Source organism: Leguminivora glycinivorella, chromosome 21 (genome assembly GCF_023078275.1).
Source record: "Leguminivora glycinivorella isolate SPB_JAAS2020 chromosome 21, LegGlyc_1.1, whole genome shotgun sequence".
NCBI lineage: Eukaryota > Metazoa > Arthropoda > Insecta > Lepidoptera > Tortricidae > Leguminivora > Leguminivora glycinivorella.
Genome location: NC_062991.1, coordinates 5,315,267 through 5,321,112, shown reverse-complemented (window position 1 = coordinate 5,321,112; position 5,846 = coordinate 5,315,267). Strand labels below are relative to the sequence as shown.

The window sequence follows — 5,846 nt, the reverse complement described above, 5'->3', positions numbered from 1 at the left end:
CGATTAAGTGATTGCATCAATAATTGCCTAGTCCTAGTGCGTAAACTATATGAAAGACTAGAATACTAAATAAATATGCTAAAGAAAATACCTAGAACCTAACATAGGTTCTATTCTAGGTATAAGATAAAGATTAAGTTTCCTTTGAGCGAACTTGGCTTACTATACTGTCAAGGAATTCGTAGAAGATAAGGATGCATTTATGTTAAATTATAATAAGATGTACATATATATATAATTTTAAGTTGACATGTAAAAGTGCTAGCATAAGCCTATTTACAGTGTCACGATTAAGGTCTGAATTACTAGCTAAAAGAGAGAAATGAGTAATCCAAATTCGTGCAAAAAATATTAATTTATTTAAATGTCGGAAACGGAGACGAAGTTCGGAAACGAGAAATTTAATGATTAAATTTTGAGCTAATTTAGGTCGTAGGTTCTAGTTTTTATAAATTCACACAAAATCCTGTCTACACTGCGGTTAGGTACTCTCGCCTGGTTTGTGCCGTCGGTGGGGGGACGCCCCTCTGGAAATGCAGCCGACCGTAGGTACTCAGGGGCTGTCCGAGGGCTCGGCAAGGGAGGTCTGCTCTGCCTGGCGAGAGTAGCGATGGTGGTGAGGTGGCTGTGGTGGAGTCGACACTCCAAATGACAGCCCGAACCTTGGACCCTGGAACGCGTCATCCAAATCCATGAGAAAACAGTCCGGCTGCATGATTTGTGAACATCCTCGGCAAGCGGAAGGAAGAGAAAGCACCTAAGATGTAGCTGTGATGCCGTGGATGTTCACAATCAGAATCGGAGATTACATTTTGGAAAGATGATGCAGCAGTTTACATTTTTTAAAATGAGGGTGGAAATAAATTCTGATGCAATACCGTTACAACGAAATGATTGTGAAAAATAGTTTACAGTATTTAGTATTTAATAGGTTGATGTTTGAGGAAGATATTTTAAGCACTAAAATTACAACACAAAGTCTTTTAACCTAATAAGCAAAATTAACTACATCTGAGTTATTAAATGTACCACTTACCCAATTTGGGGTTTATTACACTCGCGTTACTATAAAAATATTAACGTTGAGCACTTCGACGAACGTTTAGAGACGACAAAATATTTAATTGGTTACATGTCGAAACGATACATGTATAAAGACCGATATTAATGTGCCGTGCGTTCTGTATCGAATGAAGATCGGAAATGGTCGCGCGGCTAAGCGCCGCTGTGATATAGGGTGGATATAGGTGTCACCATCTGGTGACAAACAAAAGGACTAGTTGCCGGGGCGCTAAAATGTTGCACGCGATATTATTCTGGGAGCGCTAAAACGGCGCCGACGAACACTGTTGCACTTTGTTTGTTTAAAATAGATGTATATTGTAAATAGTTATAAGTATTAGCTTGTAAAATATATAGTTTTAAAAGGTACATTTATTTATGATTTTACTTATTTGAGTGATAATAGTTTCATGTAACGTATAACGTTACAACAGAATAAACATTTTTGATTTGATTTTGATTTTGATCTTGGCTCCGTTCGGCTCAGCATTGCTCTGCTACCAACAATAGGTTTGGCCATAGATTATATTATTGTAATGTCTTTGGGTTTCGCATAATTTGATGGTCGTTTTCGTACACTGCCACAGATAAGATAATTAATATTTTTGACGACCTCATATAGCCGCAAGGGACAGCAACAAAAGTCACTTTTTCAGGTTTTGCTTCTGTTCTGTACGATAATTTATTTATGCTTAAACTAAAACACATTTTTTTTATAGATCTTCGCTGGAGATATTAAGTATATTAGGCAGGTTATCGATGTGTGATTGTTTACAATTGAATATACTATTCCCAAAGAGTAATTTCTAGATATTAGTACGATTTGAATGCGTATTTAATACTTAACTGTCTTAGACATAGGCGTAATAGAAATGCTTTGACTTGCAAATTTGGAATTCGAATTAGAAGTAATTAAATTCAGCTTAAACGACTGATTCTTGATCAAAGCTAGAGTAATAGTACTAATAAATGGCTTGTATATTCATACTAATTATTTTACTGACTAATCTAGAAGAGTGGGTGATATGATAAAAATGCGTGTAAGTGAATAATCATGAATCGTTTTTATGAAGTTTGTTTGATACTTACATAAGTAGTGAATAAGCCTAACCTAATAGAAGTTTTGACACGTGGGAAACTAAAAACAAACGGGCCTCTCGCTCGTTTTTGCCCAGAGCGTGCAAGTTGTGGAATGAACTACCTTCTGAGGTGTTTCCTTGCGCTATTGCATGGTTGGAAGCAGGTATTTTGCTTACTCAAAGGCGTAAGTGACTCCCCTGATGTTGATTAAGTAAGTAAGTAAATATTCTTTATTGCACCATTTTACATGTTATATGTATACAGAATGTTTAGTGAGAGTATAACTAGGTAACAACAGGTGGTCTTATCGCTAAAAAGCGATCTCTTCCAGACAACCTTAGGGTAGCTGGAAAAACGGAACAGAAACAAAAGTTAACAAGCAGTGCAAGAACAAAAAATATAGAGAAAACCAACACAAACACACATACATATATACCGAATACATAAATAAATATACCTTACATACACATAATACATACATACATACATACATAAATACAATAAATAAATATGGCAACTTAAGATAGAGATAGATAGTATAATTTAAGCTGATTTTTGAAAATTGGAAGAGATTTTGCTAGTCTTAATTCTACATATATATGAATGGCCGAGAATGTTCAACAAAAGTGAAACAGTTCATTCCGGTAGCTTATACCACCCGTATAAATAACAAACCCGTTTTAAAAAGGCTTAAAAATAAAATAAGCAACGTTAATGATGCTTTAAAAACGCCTCTGCATTTTAGAAGATCACTACGTGGGCAGTGATTGGACGTTGTCCCGATAGCACTTTTTAGAATCGGTACAACTTGACATGGCAAAGAGTACCCACAGATAATGTATAACCGGTCTAACAAATTTGTTACCAGGAAAAAGGCGCGAAACACAAATTTTCTATGGAACGATTAATAATTATTAGCAAATAATCGATGGAATCAGGCGTTACTTTGCGGAAATCCATGTTAATCGTAAACTAGAACTTTCCTTTGCTAATCCGCGAATCGATAACGTGCAAGTCAATCAGTGCTAACCTGTTATAATTACTTGCGTATTTTTTACATGCAATTAATTTTCCCACCCTCCCACCGCAAAAATAAAAATAAATACGCAAATAAATATAACAACCCACCACCAAAAATACAAAACTCGACACGTGTTTCGCCTCTCTACGAGGCATCCTCAGGAGCTGATGTTGACGGTCCGAAGTCCCGCAACTGACTGATCGTCCCCAGAATGGTCGGCCATATTTATACTTTGTCCAGCCCCCCTACCAAGCAAGTTAGATGGAAAAATTCGTAATAACGGCGATGACGCAACATTCAACTGCTCATTAAGGATTAACCCCCTATTGTTGTACCTAATTATCTCCAACTGTTCCAGAACCCCCAAACGCAGCCCTTTCTCACATACATGTAAAACATCAAAAGAATGATTCTCTGATACAGTATGGTCACTCTCTATCAAATGCTTTGCAAAATTGGATCTCTCTGGATGGTTGTGCCTGTATGATGCCATATGCTCCTTATACCTAGTAGTGAAATTGCGGCCCGTTTGGCCCACGTACACTTTGTTACAAACATCACAGCTCAACTTATAAACCCCAGATTTTTTCCCTTTCTCGATCCTATCTTTGCCGTTACAAAGCTTGGAGTGCAAAGTGTTATTTGTCCTAAAGGCCACAGGAATGCCGTTTGACTTCAAAATCTTATAAATGTCCTCTGACACTTTGCCAACATAAGTAATGCTCGCTTGACACCTCTTAACCGGTTCAGAAGGACGTGCCGCATACAACATATTGTTAACCATAACCATTCGCTTCTTTCTGATGATGCCATCAACGATTGATTTATCATAACCGTTCGAAACTGCCAAGTGGTAAATATTGTCCAATTCGGCTCGATAGTGTTCTTCAGAAAGAGGCACAGACAACATCCTATGCACATAACAGTGAAAAGCGGCCAATCTATGCTGCCAAGGGTGTGTAGAAGAAGCTGGTATAACTGTATCAGTATGTGTAGGCTTGCGGTAAATTTGAAATTGATGACTGTTATTAACTCTAGTAATGGTCAAATCTAGAAAATTCAATGACTTGTCTTGCTCTAGTTCCTTCTTAAACTTGATCTTTGGATGTTTACTATTAAGCCCAGTAACAAATTCATCCAGCAGGTCAATACTCCCCGTCCAACAAATAATCAAATCATCTACGTATCTGAAGTAATACAATATATTATCATTCCCTGCAATATGCTGGTTCTCAAAGTGGTCCATAAAGATATCCGCCATTAAAGGACTCAGTGGAGAACCCATGGCTAAACCATCACTTTGCAAATAATACTGTCCCCCGAATCTAAAATAATTATGTTTCATACATATAGCAGTTAGATCTATCAACTCATCTACCTCCCCTGGATGTAAACGTTGCTTTTCAAAAAGGTCCCTTAGAATATCCAAAGTCTCCCCATCCATCATCTGATTCCATCCATCCATTATTCCATCCATTCCATCGATTATTTGAAAACGGCTAGCGTGGCCGAACAGGCACGACTTTATGTCAAACTAACCAAACAACATCGTGCAGCTGTCCAGAATGTGTGGTTTAATCAACAGTGCAAGCGTTTGAACGTTGTGCCTAATTACATCCAGTTGCGTTGTAGTAGCAATTCGAGGGCTGCTAAGTTGGCTGTTAGTAGGGCTCAGAGAATTTGGTTGAACGAAGAATCTCGCCATTGGTTTTCGGTTAGAGATAATTTGAAACTGCATCTTAAAGTGTTGTATTCTGAACTCTCATTTAAGTTGCATAATCTCGAGTTTGATATCCTAGACCAAAAGGCGAGATACTTTGCTTCTGAACTTGCACATGAGATGTATACTACTCAGCTAAACAAATTGCGTAGGTTAACGGAGTCGAGTTCGAGTTCGTTTTTGAGGGGGAGGGAAACGGAACCAACACCTCACCATGACTTCCATCCTCGTGTGAAAAATTTAACTGATGTGGAGTTTTCGGAGAATGAAGTAGAGCTTTTAGGAAAAGGATTGAAATATAATTTCCAGCCAAAAATAACTCAGGGGACGTTAGAGAATTTGGCTGTGGATTCAGAGGTAGCGATAGTGCGGGGCCGTGGTGATTTAGATACCAAGACCATGGTGGCCAATGTTATTAAGAGTACTGTTCCGGCACAGGGTGGTGGATTTAGTTCTGATGGTTTGGCACTGAGAACTATTCAACAGAAAGTGCGAGAAAATGATTTGGTAGTTTCGAAAGCAGACAAAGGAAATTGCATTGTTATTATGGAGAAAGGAAGTTATAATCAGAAAGTTCTTGATCTGATTCAAGGTGATGGCTTTTCGAGTTTGCAGAGAGACCCAACTCCAGGATTCCAGAAAGATCTGAGACAGGCAATTAAGAACTCTATGTTTGTTTTTGAAACTGAACATCAGAAGAGCATGGTTGTGCCAATGAATCCACGAGCTCCTATTCTTTATGGGCTACCTAAGATTCATAAGGATAACATTCCAGTTCGTCCAGTGGTCTCATATTTGGGTGCACCAACTTATAATCTAGCTAAGAGGTTGAATCACATTATTAGAGAAAAGTCTCAGTTCCGGCCGAAGTTTTGTTTGAGGAATAGTTTGCAGTTAATAGAAAAGATCAAAGATATTATTATTCCAGATAATGCTGTCTTGCTTTCGTTGGATGTAGATAGT

At 37.9% G+C, this 5,846-nt stretch overlaps 1 long non-coding RNA gene across 1 annotated transcript; it reads right to left on the bottom strand.

The window, feature by feature from the left end:
- Positions 1 to 336: 336 nt before the first annotated feature.
- On the bottom strand, positions 337 to 1,230 carry LOC125237490. The gene is made up of 2 exons (XR_007178337.1): positions 1,037 to 1,230; positions 337 to 670 (listed from the first exon to the last, which is right to left on the bottom strand). It is a non-coding gene; the product is annotated as an uncharacterized LOC125237490 (long non-coding RNA).
- Positions 1,231 to 5,846: the final 4,616 nt, after the last annotated feature.